This window comes from Sciurus vulgaris (genome assembly GCF_902686455.1).
Source record: "Sciurus vulgaris genome assembly, chromosome: 7".
Classification (NCBI taxonomy): Eukaryota; Metazoa; Chordata; class Mammalia; order Rodentia; family Sciuridae; genus Sciurus; species Sciurus vulgaris.
Window position 1 is genome coordinate 6436047 of NC_136467.1, and position 16101 is coordinate 6452147.

A 16101-nucleotide genomic window follows, 5' to 3' on the forward strand; every position below is an offset into this window, starting at 1 on the left:
CTGGGCGCTCGCCTCATGGTAGCCAGGGCAGGAGGACACTTCTGACACCAGGCCAGTGCCTGATCTGACATCCAGGCACTTGTAGGTGGCGAAAGGCGCTGGTCAACGTGGCGGTGGTGTTGCAAGTGACACATTTTTTTTCTTTCTCTCCTGCTCTTTCACTGCTTCCAAGTAAGGTGATAGTTGTTTACAGTCTGGTTTTCGGTTCTCCTGGTGGGAACCACTTGGTTTTGGGTGGGGGATTTTGTCTACATTTTTTATTGGTACGTGATAGTTGTACATGAAGTTGGGATCTGTTGTTACATACTTGTACGCAATGTCACAATATAATTAGGCCCACATCACTCACCAGAACGTCTGCTGTCCCTCTCCCTCTCCCACCCGCTGGCTCCTTTCCTTTACTGACCTCTCTGAGATTCAGGAGACCCATCCCCGCCTTTGTGTTCCTTTTGCCTCTCTACCTTCAGCACACAGAAAAATATGACCCCTAATCTTCTGAGTTCCACTTATTTCACTTAACATGATGGTGTCTGGTTCCATCCATTTTCCTACAAATGACATGACTTAATTTTTCATGACTGAATAAAACCCCATTGTATATATTCACCTCATTCTCTTTATCCGTCCATCCTGATGGACAGCACGGCTGGTTCCATAGTTTAGCTATTCTGAGTCATGCTGCTGTAAACATGAATATACATGTATCAAGATTTAAAGATGGCTTCAAATCTTCAGGGTAAATACTGAGAAGTGGTGTAGCTGGGTCATATGGTGGCTCCCTGCCTAGACTTTTGAGGAAACTTCATACCAATTTCCATAGTGGTTGTACTAATTTACACCCCACCAACAAGATAAAAGTGTTCCTTTTTCTCCACATCCTCTCCAGCATTTATTATTATTTGTACTCTTGATGACTGCCATTCTAACTGGTGTGAGAGAAAATCTCAGTGTAGTTTTTATTTGCATTTCTCTAATTGCCAATGATGTTGAACATTTTTTTTTTTTTGTATATTCGTTGGCTATTTGTATTTCTTCTTTTGAGAAGTGTCTGTTTAATTCATTTGCTTCTTTATTAATTGGGTAATTTGATGTTTCGGTGTAAAGCTTTCGAGCTCTGTACATTCTAGATACTAATCCTCTGTCAAAAGAGTACCTAGCATAGATTTTATCCCATTTTGTGAATTTTCTCTTCACATTCCTATTTGTTTCCTTTGCTGTACAGAAGCCTTTAAATTTTATGCCGTCCTAATTGTTATTCTTGGCATTATTTCCTAAGCTTTAGGGGTCCTATTGAGAAATTTGTTGCCTTTGCCTATATGCTGGAATGCTGACCCTATATTTTCTTCTGTGAGTTGCATAGTTTCTGGTCTAATCTCTAGGTCTTTGATCCATTTCCAGTTAGTTTTTTGTGAGCATGCAAGATGATGTGAGGGTCTAGTTCAATCATTCCACATATGGATAACCAGTTTTCCCTGCACCATTGGTTAAAGAGGCTGTCTTTTCCCCAATGCATGTTTTTGGCACCTTTGTCAAGGGTCAATGACTATAGCTGTATGGGTTTGTCTCTTCTATTCTGTACCATTGTTTTATGTATATTTTTATTCCAGTACCATGCAGTTTGTGTTACTGTAGCCGTGTAGTATAATTTGAAATCAGGTATTGTGGTGCCTCCAGGATTGCATTTAGGCTATTCTCTGTCTTTTCTTCTTTCGATTAATTTTAGGACTGTTCTTTCAGTAAAGAATGTCATAGGTATTTTGATAGGGATTGCATTGAATCTGTACTTTGCTTTTTGTAGTATGGGCATTTTAACAATATTACTTCTGCCTATCCATGAATATGGAGGACCTTTCCATCTTCTGAGGTCTTCCTCAATTTCTTTCTTCAATGTTGTATATTTTCATTGTAGAGGTATTTCACCTCCTGGGTTAGATTTATTCCTAGGATTTTTTTTTTTTTTTTTTTTTGAGGCAACTGTGAATGGAATTGTTTTCCTGATTTGTTTCTTAGCAGATTGGTCGTAGGTATATAGGAAAGCTATTGATTCTTGTATGTTGATTTTGTAAACTGCCAAATTTACTTTGCCAAATTTGTTTTCTTATTTCTAGCAGTTTTTTGATAGAGATTTCTTGCATCTTCTAGGTATAGGATCATATTATCTGCAAACAGTGATAATTTGACTTCTTCCTTTCCTATGTTTATCCTTTTTATTTCCTTATCTTGCCTAATTGCCCCGGCTAGAATTTCTAGCACTATATTAAATAGGAGTGGTGAGAGTGGATATCCTTGTCTTATCTCAGATTTTAGAGGAAATGCTTTCAGTTTTTCCCATTTAACTATGAGGTTGGTTTGGATTTTTCATATATAGGCTTTATTGAAGTGGATTTCTTTTATCCCAAGTTTCCTCAATGATTTTTTTTAATCATGATTGGGTGCTGAACTTTGTCAAAAGCCTTCTTTCTATATATTGAGATTACTAAGTGATTTTTGTTCTTAATTCTGTTTATGTGATGAATTACATTTATCAATTTGCATATATTAAACCATCCTTTTATCTCTGGAGTAAAACCAACTTGATCATGGTATACAATCTTATTAATATATTGAACACAATTTGTAAATATTTTATTTAATTATTTTTGCATCTAAATTACTCAGGGATATTGGTCTGTAGTTTTTTATTTCTTGATGTATTCTTATCTGGTTTTGGTGTAAGTGTGATATTGGCTTCATAGAATAAATTTGGAAGTGTTCCATCCCTTTCTATTTCATGGAATTGTTGAGAAGTATTGGCATTACTTGTTCCTTTAAGGTTTGGTGAGAATTCATTTGGTCTTTGACTTTTCTTCATTGGAAGGATTTTTATTATTGCTTGTATCTCATTACAAGTTTTTGGTCTGTTTAGGTTTTCTGTGTCCTCTTGATTCAGTTTTGGCAGATCATTTTCTTTTAGGTTTTCCAGTTTATTGGAGTATAAGTTTTCAAAACCTTCTCTAATAGTTTGCTAGATTTCTCAGATGTGTGTGGTGATTTCTCCGTTTTCCTCTCTAATTTTATTAATTTGGTTTTTCTCTATTTTTCTTTTTGTTCATATGGCTAAGGGCTTATCAATTTTATCTTTTCAAAGGAGCAACTCTGTTTCATCAGTCCTTTGTTTTATTCTCAAGTTCATTGATTTTGGCTCTGATCTTAATTATTTCCTTCCTTATACTCATTTTGGAATTGTTTTTGTTTTATTCTTTTCCAAGAACCTTGAGATGCATCATTGGGTTTTTTATTTGGAATCTTTCTGATTATCTTATGTAGACACACATAACTGTAAACTTTCCTCTTAGTACTGCCTTCATAATGTCCCAGAGGTTCTGGTATATTGTATCACTATTCTCATTTGAGCCTAAGAATTTTTTAATTTCTCCTTTGTGTCATCCATTCATGAGTCAAAAGAATATTGTTGAATCTCCATGTGTTTATATAGTTTCTGTTGGGTTTGGTCATGTTGATTTCTAATTTCATTCCACTATGATCTAATAAGATACAAGGAGTTATATCATTTGTTTTGTATTTGCCAAGAGTTACTTTATTGCCTAGAATGTGGTCTATTTTGGAGAATTTTCGATGAGCCACTGAGAAGAAAATACACTTAATCTGTTGTTGACTGAAATATTCCATATATGTATGTTAAATCCATTTGATTTATAATATTTTTCATCTCTAAAGAATCTTTACTGAATATATTTCTGGATGACCTATCTAATGGTGAGAGAGAGATGTGTTGAAATTACCCATTATTGTTGTGCAGAAATCTGTCTGGAGCTTCAATTTGAGTAGTGTCTATTTTATATATCTAGTTGCACCCATGTTTGGGGAATAAATATTTATTATTTTTATATTTTTTTGTTAAATTACTCCCTTTACCAATATGAAGTGACCTTTGTCTCCTCTAATTAATTTTGATGTGAAATCTGCTTTGTCAGGTATGAAAATAGCTACTTCTTCTTGTTTTGGGGCTCAATTCACATGGTGTATCAATTTTTATCCTTTCACTTTTGTTCTGTGACTGTCATTGCATGTAAGGTACATCTCGAAACAGCACATAGCTGGATCTTGTTATTTAATCCATTCTAACAAATTATGTCTTTTAATTGAATAGTTGAAACCATTTACATTAAATGTTATTATTGGAGATGTTTATTAATTCCTGTCATTTTTATTTTTATTGTGTTTAATTTGGTCCTGTTTCTCATTTGCTTAGCTACTATTCAAATGATATTTGTTCTTTTGTGAGCCCTGAGGTTGTTTTTTGTTTCTTCTGTGTGCAATATTTCTCTAAGTAAATTCCATAGTGCTGGTTTAGTAATCATGAATCCTTTTAGTTTCTGCTTCTTTTGAAAGTTTTTATTTTATCTTCAATTTTTAATGATAGCTTTGCTGGATATAGCAGACTTTGTTGACAGTTATTTTCTTTCAGGACTTGGAACACATCATTCCAAGTCCTCCTGGCTTGTAAAGTTTGTGCTGAGAAATCAGGAATGATTCTGATTGGCTTCCCTCTAAATGTAACCTGGCATTGTTTTCTGGAGGCTTTTGAAATTCTATCCTTGTCCTGTGTATTAAGGCATTTTAATTAAATTATTATGTGTCAGAGAGAGTTTTTTTTTTTTTTTTTTTCTCTTGTCAATTTGTGGTTCTGATTGTCTCCTGTATCTGGATGTTCATCTCATTCTGAGGGTTTGGAAATTTTTCTGTTACTCTTTACTTGACAAATTTATCCATGCCTTTAGTCCACATTTCACAACTGATCTCAATTCCAGTGATTCTTAAGTTTGGTCTCTTCATGTTTTCCCATAGTTCTTGTGTATTCTTATTATGTTTACTTATTTTTCTCTTTAATATTATCTGAATGTTCAAGGCCGAATACTTTGTCTTCCAGCTCTGAGATTCAATCTTCAGCATGGTCTATTCTATTAGAGAGACTTTCAACTGAACATTTTATTTGAGTTATTGTGTCTTTCATTTCCAAGATTTCTGTTTGTGTTTTTCTCAATATTTTTATCTCCTTATTGAATTTCTCATTCATATTCTGTATTGATTTCCTTAATTCTTTCCGTTGTTTTTCTGTGTTCTCTTGGATTTCATCGATCACTTTTATAATGATGATTTTGAATTTCTCAGCTGATATTTCATTCACTTAAATATTTTGGGGATCATTTGCTGTTGAACTATGAACTTTATAGGTGTTGTTAGCTTTCTTTTTCATATTTATTTTATTCATGTATTGGATTTTATGTATCTGTTTAAAGAAATTTCTCTTCCACTTTCGTGTAGACATTTGTAGGACACATTCTTCACTTGCCAAAGTGTCCCAGAGTGAACAACCTATATTAGTATGCTGTTTGTGCTGTGATAGTTGCCAGTTCCAAGATGAGGTCACTTACATCATACCCAAAGAAAAGTGGAACCATGAGAAAGTGGGTTTCATGCACAGGACTGAGATAAGTACCACATTTTGTCCCCTTTTGCATTGCTGTGACTAAAAGACCTAACAAGAACAGTCAGGGGATGAACAGTTTATTTTGGCTCATGGTTTTTAGAGGTTGCAGTCCTTAGATCGCTGACTTCATAGCTCTGGACTCAAGATGAGGCAGAACATCCTGACAGAGGGGTGTGGTGGAGGAAAGCAACTCAGGATATGACAGTCAGGAAGCAGAGGGAGAGAGAGAGAGAGAAAGAATACTCTGCTAACCAGGATTAACATATAAACCCCAAAGTCATACCTCCCATTGACCTACGTCCCCCAGCCACACCCCACCTGCCTAAAGTTAGCACCCAGGTAATTCATACCAGTGGATAAATCTACATTAATTAATCTGCATTAATTGTAGATTAATCCACTGACTAGTTTAAAACTCTCATAATGTAATCATTTCACCTCAGAACATTCCTGCACTACTCCATTGTCTCACACATGAGCTTTTGGAGGACACATCATATCCAAACCATAGCATACCATAGGACATTTCTAAAAACCCACAAGAATTTCCTACATGCTCTGCATGCTGTGTTTCTCCTGCACATATGTATGTATCAGGGCCCATGGTAAGAATTCCCTCAGATCTGCAGCATCCAGATATGCCTAGCAGCTGATGCCTCCATCAACGAGTTGACAGCATCTCCTGCATCAGGATGCTGAGACCCCAAACATCTGTTTCCAGACATTCATAGGAACTTCTCCTTTTTGCCTTTACAAGTACCCCCTGCCCCAGCCTCTCTGGATGTGATGAAGCCTATGATCCTTCATAGAATGTATAACACAGATTGTAATCCTTTGTCACTCCCAAATAAGCTAATTTCTTTCAGGAGCCATTTTCTTTTGTTGACAGTGCTTAGAAATTAGGATGCATTGTTTTAAAACTTGAAACAGGAAGTCGAAACACTGGAAGGAGTAACATATTCCTTAGAGCAGTGGATCTGGAACTTACATGCATCTGAATCTCCTGCAGGCTTATTAAAGCACAGATTGATGAACCGAGCCCAAGCTGGCCTGGGGCAGAGGCTAAGAAATTGCATTTCTGATAGGTTCCCAGGTGATGCTAGTACAGCTGGTCCAGGAGACATGCTTTGAGTAGCACTGCCTAAACAGTGAAAAATACTATTGTTCAAAATATGATTAATGAAGAAAATGTATTATTTTACAAACTTCTGATCAAGAACACTGAGTGAGCCAGTCCTGGGCTCAAGACACCTGTGTGTGAATTAAGGTCACATGCTATTTGTGTTTCCTGAATGAGGCGCCATTCATCACCTTTTGACAGTCAGATGGGATGAAGCTTTTGGACCCAGAACAAAAGAGGAATATTCTCTCATATTTGTCATGCAGTTAATTAACTACTTAAGCACATTAGGGATTGGTTTCCTTACCCTGAGCCAGGCTCATTTCCAGGCACTGGAATGTGGCTGGAAATGGAAACAGACAAAACATCTCCCAGAATACAGCTCGCTTTAGCTGGGGGAGAAGATAACAAGCAGAAACACACAACTAGTAAGCATATGTCCTTGGAAAAACATCAACAGAGAAGGCGATGGGGAGTGAAGCGGGGGTGCTCTCTATGTAAGATGGTCAGGAGGCCTCTTTCAGGGTCAGGAGGGCATCTTTCAGGGGAGCATCCTCAGGAAGCACTGTGGTCCCTCTGGGTATCCCAAGCAGAGGGAACACTATGAATACATGAACCAGAGACAAGACCATGCTTGGAAAGCAGCGGGAGTGGGGCAGAAGGAGGAGGTGGAGTCCAGAAGGGAGGCAGGGTGGGGAGGGTCCTGTGGGGTCTCACAGGTCCTGGATTTCACTCTGGTGATAAAAGAACTCTCTGAGGATTTGAGCAGTGGATTAGCATGGGCTGATATAGGGAGATGCTCCCTGGCTGCACATGACCAAGCTGCAGGAAGCCAGGGTGTGCAAGCCACAGGACCAGTAGGTTTCCAAATCGTAGGATGACTGCGACGCCCAGAACATCTGGCACTGGTGAGAATGACAATAGGAATGGGTGCTTGCCACACCTCGAGTCACCCCTCACTGCACTCAGCAGCTGCCCCTGCAGTAGACAGTATTCGCTTCCTCATTGTAGGTGAGAAACAGTAAAGGTTGTTTGAGGAACTGGTTCCAGCAAGGCAAGACTTAGCCAAGGACCTTCTCATTCCAAAGCTCATGTCCAGGTCTCATTTAAATACAGATGGGGTAGCAGAAGGATGTTTTCTTTTCCTTTAAATAGTTTGATTACAAAGTAGAAAGAGTCTTAGGATGAGTCATTTTGAAAAACCATGCTGATTGTTAATTTCAGCCAAATTGTCAACTTTAAAAATTAAACTCTATAATACATGGTATACTATTTTATCATAAGTTTTTATCTAAAAAACAAAACTTGCATTAATTTTTTCCAACTTTTTCTAGTCTTATGATGCTACCTTACTAAGAAAGCATTTATTAATATTGAAGAATATTATCTTCTCACTAAATGAAAGAGACTAGTTTTGATGAAACATGACATGCTGGGATAAACTGAAGTATAACTTGAAAAGATAAAATAGAAAAAAACTTAAAAATAAATAACTATAAAAAATGAAATCAACAAATTTGCTTTTAAGACTTGCATTCTGGATCTAAACACAGATACCTCATGATTATTAGAGAATGTGCCCTTATCAACAATTTTTTTCTGCCAGTGGTGGAATGTAGTACAAAATGAAATTATTCTGGGATTGTAAATTAGCTAACACCTGCCAAATACAAATCAGTCGTGGAGTCTTGCTAATGAAATAAGGTGATAAGCTTCAGACTTAATTTTCATTTTATCCCAAATCAAATCTCAAGTACTTGAGAAATGTGTGTTTTACATGCTAATGACTTAAGCCAGAGGGTGCGAATTTCTGGGTGTTTTGGACAGCACTCAGGAGAGCCTCTTGTGTACCCCTTCTTTGAAATGACAAAACATTGGCAGTCATACTCATGCAACTTGAAGCTGATATCACACCACATTATTAAGCATACAGCATGATCCTGCCAGGAATTTAATTTTTCGTCTAGCACAGAAATTTTTACTATAATATCCTTTTTCAATATTATAAATAAATCACAGAAAATCACCCTGCACAGTCTGAAGAATTTTGTCCTTCTGACATTTTGGAGGTGAGGGTAGTGTCGTAGGAGGAACTAGTCTTACATTCCTTTCCAGTAAGTCTGACCACTATTCCAAAAGCAGGATCAGTTGCTCCTTGCTCTTCATCTTACTTTATATGAACTGTCATATAATTACCTGAAACATTTTTGTTTACCCCTTTGAAGCCTCACTCATCAAATGCAAGTAGGTCAAATACATTTTGTACCCACTGCCTGGCACACCGATGGTGATGGCTATTTTGTTATGCTGTCACCAAGTTCTATTCAGCACATAATACACAGCCCTTATAACTCTTCAGCTCTTATTTTTCATATCTGGCAGGGAGAAAATGGTGAATAATGGCATATGAATACCACAGTGCTATTCCTGTGCTTGGTGCCGTGTGCCCCAGGGTGTGTGAACAGTCCTCATCAGAGGGAGTCAGAACGGGATGGAGGGGCTAGAGGGGTCAACCACACCAGCTAGTGTGCACATCCAGGGAATGGTTGCCTTGTTTGTGTTTCTCAGCCATCTTCTAAGTGATTCTCTTACATAATGAACCTACAGAGGAGAATGGGGTAAAGATTAATTAGAGGAACCAGACTCTAAGTAGTGTACATTTAAGAAGGTGCACATATACAGGTAAAATGGAGATGGTAAATCAGGCTTGTAGAAGTTGAGGATAGATAAGAGTTAGCAGAGACCAGGGGGAGTTGCAGGGAGCATTTGGTCAACAGGCACAATGCTGCAGTTTGAGAGGAAGAATGAGATTGTTCTGTGGCACAGCAGGGTGCATGTAAATGGCAGCAATGCATGATATATCTCAAAAGAGTTGGAAAATTTCAAATATACGCACCATAGAGAAGTGATAAAACTTTAAGGTGATGGATATGCCAGTTTCCCTGAGTTGATTGCTACTTGATATATACGTGGTTCAAAATTTCCCATTATATCTCATAAACATGTATGAAAATTATGTGTCAATCTAGGATAAGAAGGACAAGAGCAATAAAAGTAATAAGGAACTTTGAAGGAAAGACAGGCTAAGAAGGACATCTGAGGCAGGCTTCGTGTCTGCTTTTGGTCCTGGGGATCAAACTCAGGGCCTAGGAATGTGCTTTACCCCTAAGCTACCTCCCAGGCCCTCTGAGGCAGGCTTTGAAGGGCCACTAGAGATGTTGGAGACAACTGGGTCCCCCTCAGAGAGACGGTGGAGTTTGCTGGATTCTGCTACAGATGCAGAAAACTGGTGATGTCAGAGGGCGGCTGTCCTGTTGTGGGGAGCTCAGAATGCCCAGCTCCAGGGACCACCACTGGTCACCATAACTTTGAGTCCCAACCTGCCTCCTCTTCTGGTGCTTGTGAAAGGGCTCCCCACATCTTGCGCTTTCTTTCTTCAATACTTGCAAAGGGGGAGGAGATGCACCGTGGAGCAGAGCTGGGAATAATGCCAGTGTCCAGCGACAATGTAGGGAGGAAAACCAAGATGCCGCCAGGTGAGCAGTGATGGCTGGGGAGGCGAGCTTCCAGCTGAGAGCTGGCCACGTACACGGAGGTGGGCCTGTCCACCCATGCTCCCATACATGCCCGTCTGGGGACACCTGGCTCTCTTGGAGCCATTTTGCCTTGGAAGTATTGATGAGCAGTTAAAATGGACAGTAGGGGAGAGCAGGCGAGCATGAGGCTGGCAGGTGAAGTCAAGCAGCTGCTTGCTGCGGGCTTGCGTGTTTTCATTTTCCTGACGCCATCTCTGTAAAATCTCATTGTGATGGAAGGAGGAGGGGGAACACGCGGTCTGAACAAAACGAGACCTGGCTTGGTTGTCTGCGCTGCTAACGAAAGGGCCTTGCAGAGCATGGGCATCCTCTTCTGCAGGCCTCAAGGACCAAGGAGGTTACCCATGTGCATTTGCTCGGTGAACTCTGAAGTCCCTCAGAGGACACGGCCATGTGCCAGGATGGTAAGGACTGCACTTGGCAGAAGAGTGGGCGCGACGGCAGGATGTTTACAGCTGGTGAGTTCATCTTGGGAACCACGTGATTTTAGTTTATGCAGAGTGTGCCAGAAATGCAGGCGGGCTGCTGGGTTCCACCTTCTTGACATGGTTACAAGGAAGGTTGCAAAATTAAGTCGTAGAAATGAACTACCTAAACCACCTAAATTTGTTCTGAATAAAGACAGATGAAAATTTTATGAAGCTTTTACTAGAGGTATTATTTGTGTGACCTGTAGCTTCCCCAAATTTTGCATATAATTCAGCAGTTTGTGTTCCACTTTTTTAATAAAAACAAGAATTGACAAAATGTTTGTTTAAAAGATAAGAAAAGTCTCATGAGAAGTAAACAAAGTATCAGAGCCTTCTTTTAAAAATTACTTTCTGGTAATATCAGGGAGTGAGACAAAACTCCTACATATTCTGTTTATTAAACTATATTAATTTTCCAAATGGTATTTATGGAGCTCTGTAAAATCTTAAATTCTTCCTCAATCCCAAAGATTGAATTAAATTGACTATGTTTGGGGTTTGTAGATATGTTATTATACTCTGATTCTTTGAAAATCCTCTATTTTTCTGCTAATGATAGTGAAACTATCTAGACTATACATTCATTCGTAGAATGATTTGCTTCCTATAAGAAGGGAATCAAATAGCCAGTCATTTGCTTAACTGGATTCAGTGAGAATATCCAGAGAATGCTTTTGATGTTCCAAGTGTTTCCCATGGTGACTGGTATACAGTGGTACATGATAAATGCCTGCTGGTCTGAAGAATCAAGGGGAAAGAGGGACAGGTGTGCTTCTAGTCCTGAGCAGGAGCATGTTGCCTGTGGAATGACACAGCTGTGTCCCAGGGGTGAGTCTGTTGGTGGCCAGGCTGCTTCCCGGCCTACCCCTTACTTCCTCCGGGACCTTGGACAGTTCCTGGGGCTGCGCCCCGAGTGTTCTGAGCACCACCAGCATGGCTCGGGGGTTTGTGGGCAATGCAGAATCACTGGCCCATCTCAGACTTCCTGGTGCAGAAGCTGCATTTTAACAAGATCCACCAGTGAACTTTGCACATTAAGGCTTGAGAAGCACTGATTTTCCTAGCATGCGAGGCCTCAATGTCCCCATTTACAATGTGCAAATAATGACAGTGCCTACCTCATAGGGTTGATGCCAGATCCTTCCTGACAAGGGCTTAGCATGATGCCTGGTATGTACCCTTGCTTGATAGCAGGTAGCCATTCCTGTTATCCTTTCCCCTCCAGCCACCCAAACCAAAGACCTGCATTGCCAGGGCTCTAAAATAAGGTCTAGGTGCATAGATCCAGGGATGCCTGCTTTAGTTTAAAAAGAAAAAGGAAAATGGGGGATGCCCCTGCCCCATACTCGGGAGACTTCGGGGTCTCAAGACTATGCTCACATTACTCTGGTTTTCAGATCAGTTTAATTTTATTTAAGGAAATTTTATTTGCTTATTTATGTATGTTTGGGTGTTTCTGTCTTAAATCTTGGTCATCTCCACCACACAAGAAGGAAGGGCAGATGATGACATCAGGAGCAAAACCTCCTTTGGCTGCTTTCTAGAATTTTTCCAATCCATTGCCCTCCAACCCTGAGTCACATACAGTGCATTTCACCCATTTCTGCTAAGCAGTGCGCTACCTGTTTTTGAGTATTCCATCAGAAAAAAAAAAAAAAGCTTAATCTTTGGGTTTTCATGGAAGGTATTTGATCATTGGGATCCACTTGGCAGAAAGAAAGTTGCAATAAGGTAGAAAAAGCTGACATTTTAATTTTTTTCTGTGAGGACTTGCTTAAAGAACACTTTGGTCATGGGTGTGCACCCCATCCCATATTTTGAAAGAGGAGCTTAGCTGTGAAGGGTTCCAGATGTGGCCCTGCCCAGGGGGGTGATAAGTGCAGATCAGGAACAGAATAGTGGACCTCTCCATGACATAGAGCCCTGTCCTAATGCAGCAGGAAGATGGCGCACACAGGTGGGTCACAGTCAGGGTCATCTATAAACAGCTCACTGAGGACTGGGTTCAGCCAGCACTGTTTTGGATTCTATGGGAGTCTATAGTGCCCATCCTCACATAGCTGGAACAAATAAAGCCATGCAGGCAACTTCATAGCATTCCACTGCTCAAAGACAAGGTCTCTTCACTAAGTCCCTGACAGCTGGGCACACGTTGGCACCTAGAGTAACAGGTAGGCCCCCGGAATTTTCCCCTTTCACAGGCTGCTGCTGTTTGCGCTGCAATTGCTTCATTGTCACAAAAAAATGTAAAGCCACAGCTGAGTGCTGCCCCTGCCTGAATAGTTATCAGCACAAGCTGCTTGTCATTGAACTTCTTGATGCCAATATAGACTTTCTGACCATCAAGAGCCAACAGACTTTCTACCAGGTGGACATGGAGCCAGTGCTCTTTAAAATTTGCTTCATTATGTGATATTCTGTCTCTGCACTGACTCTTCCACAGTACCATCACTGAAATTTTGGTGGTGGCTTGTATATAACCTGTGAATGCAATTTTGGGAAGAGCAGTCCTCGAGGTCCCCACAAACAGGGAGACAGCACACTTCAACTTGACTATTCAGGTTCTGCCTTCAGAGACACGAGGAAAGTCATACCTTTGACTAAGTTTTGCGTGTTTCAGTTGACAATGCTATCATAGCTGCCGCAGCACTTGTTAATTTCAGGTGTGTTCGCTTATGCTGGCGCAAAGAGCCATGACTTTAATTCCTCTGCTTAGTCCATTTGACTCATGCCAAGAAGAAATACCACCTCTCAACAGCCAAGCATATCTTCAGTGACGGGGGGCAGCCGTCAGAGGGCTGTTGCGGGATTACACAGTTCTACTACTTGCGACATGGGACGGAGACACATTGATGCCTCTCTTTCATTAACAAGCAGCCCGGTATTTCTCGGGAAGTTTATTTTTCTAGCTCTCCTTTTAATGATCATTTCCATAAGTATCCTTTTCTTTTGGATTCCATGGCAAATAAATGTTCTTGTTTGTGGGAATAAAAAGTGCTCTTTGAACAGTTAATTTGAGGAGTTTCGGGTATGCAGCAGGACAGTGAGCGGCTGGGTAGCACACACAGGTTGCAGGAGCCCCATTCCAGGACAAGTTCCAGGAGGCTGGGATTGCCTCCTCTTGGGGTTATACAGTATCCACCAGTGCTTAGCATGTAGTTGGTGCTTAATAATTATGTATTAAATGAGTGAAAAGAGCCATTTACCCATTCATCCATTGATGTCCCTTTTGAGATGGGATATGTAATTTATTCTGGTTCAAGATCCTAAGTTGTGGGAGAAGTCTGTGATCCCAAAGCAGAATCCATTTCTTCATCAGACGAGCAGATGTCTTAATCGTTGCCATTTACACCAGACAGTACACGTGACTTCAGAATTCTGCCTACTGACACTTACTACTTCAGGTTTACTAAACCTCCCTGGAAACTCTCTGCCTCGAGCATCAGCAGGGAGGTTTGTGCTGCACCTCCCCCAGCGTGGTATGGTGACCCCATCATCTTAGTGCCACCATCAGCTTTGACAATAAGTTGCTTATTTTCCACACATTAAAAATCAGTCTTAACAAGAGCCCTACAAAGCCTCAGTGAACCCCTTTCTCCCCCTGTGCACTTGCTTCTTCCTTTGGATCTTTTCCCCATGCTCTGCTTCACACTGATCAGGGAGCTGCTCTAGAACTTCAAGTCTCGTAAGAAGAAATTCCACTTCCACCTTTGACCTAGTCATGCTACTTCTCAAGTTTATCATAAAATCATATCAGTGATTGCAAGGAAGGAATTATCCAGAAGGATGTCCAATATCTCAATGTCTATATTAGTAAAAGATACCAAAAGCTGTCAAGAGGGTCACTAATAGGGAGTGAAAAAATGTCTCCTACTTAATAAAATGGGATACTACATAACCACTGAAGATGATGTTAAAGAGTAACAGGAAGAGCATAGGAGGAGTCTACATGAAAAATAAATTCTAAAATACTACGTGGCTAGGGTCCTATTTTGTAAAACATAGATAGCTTATGTGTGTATATGAGGATACAGAAAATATTTAGGAGATTCAAAAGTTAATATTAGTTGCTTCTTATGATAGGATTACTGGTATTATTTTATTTGGATCTCGTTCTTTTCTTTCGATAAGCACCATACATTACTTCTTACGTTGAGAAACAGTAAGAGGAAATGGTTGAGCTCCTAAGGCACCCAGCCTGTGGATGTGGGGACCATGGACGTGCAGGGCTTGGAGGATTTCCCTGCACACTTCCAGCCCACTGCCCCTGGAGAAGCACCGTCCATCAGGGGCTTTCCATGTGTACCGGGCTCACTCTGAGCATCATCCTCAGCCTGACAACCTGTACTTTGAAGGTTTTGCTGCTGACTCTGATGAGCATCCAGTTTTAGGACCTTGTGTGTTTGGCTTTTCTTGCCCCATCATTTCTTCCACCTCCTTTGTAGGCTGAGTTCTAGATCATTCCTCCATATAAACCTCTAAATTAATATAATATGTAACTCAATATATCAGCCTGTAAATTAATAAGAAGTTCACAGCCATCCAGATTGTGGTCTCCTAATACTATTTTCCACTACAAGGAACCAGCAACTCTTTGTGGTGGCAGAAGAGTCTAGTCCTGAGACAGAAAATACACAAGGCAAACCTTCGGCCCCTTGCTTGATAGTTTGTGGAGGTTATCAAAGACCAGTGGACAAGCACGAAGGACACAAGGAATGGTAAAGACTCACTGGCCAAAGATGGAACAATTCAAGATAAAAAATAATTGCAATTTATTGACATTATAAGAACTCATAATTTTACTAAAAAAAATAAAATGCATTGGAGACCACTGGGAATAACAAGTGCATTAAAACTTTTCTGTCTTTTCTGTAAGATTTCCATTTCAAGGTGACCAAGTAGCCTTAGAGTTGAAGTGTATTTTTCCATATGGAGAAATTCCTCATAATACTTTTGGAAGGAATCCAAAATTTCTTCTAAATGTTAACCATTTGGAAGGTTTGAATTCATTCTGGCAAGAGTTATTAACAGATGATATTATTAGAAGAATATGGGTAGATACAAAATGAAGGGGTACCAGGCCAATGCCAAGTGACTTCTCAGGGTCACCAAAGATGAGACCGCCAGTCGGTGATTCGTGATGGGTCGTTGAGTCTGGGAGACAGCTGTTCATGGTACTTTTATGTACTTTTGTATACTTTTAAATGTTTAAACTGCAAATTAGAGAAAAAAGTTCCTTCTAGCATGTTTGCATTGGGGGGTAGAGGGGAAGGGGAGGGGAAAGGATAATAAAGAAACAATAGGGTAAGTTTGCTGGATCAGATACAAAACTGGTCCATATCTTACAAGAGCAATAGGCCATTCTCTCTGGGCTCTCTGTTACACCGGACAGAAGGTATGTGCACCTCCACCTGACAAAAACAC

The 16101-nt window shown here is 40.1% G+C and overlaps 1 protein-coding gene across 3 annotated transcripts in view; it reads left to right on the plus strand.

Moving 5' to 3' along the window:
• The window catches only part of PRKN (parkin RBR E3 ubiquitin protein ligase), a 1234090-nt gene that overhangs the window by 398442 nt on the left and 819547 nt on the right, over window positions 1-16101 (plus strand). The window lies entirely within an intron of this gene.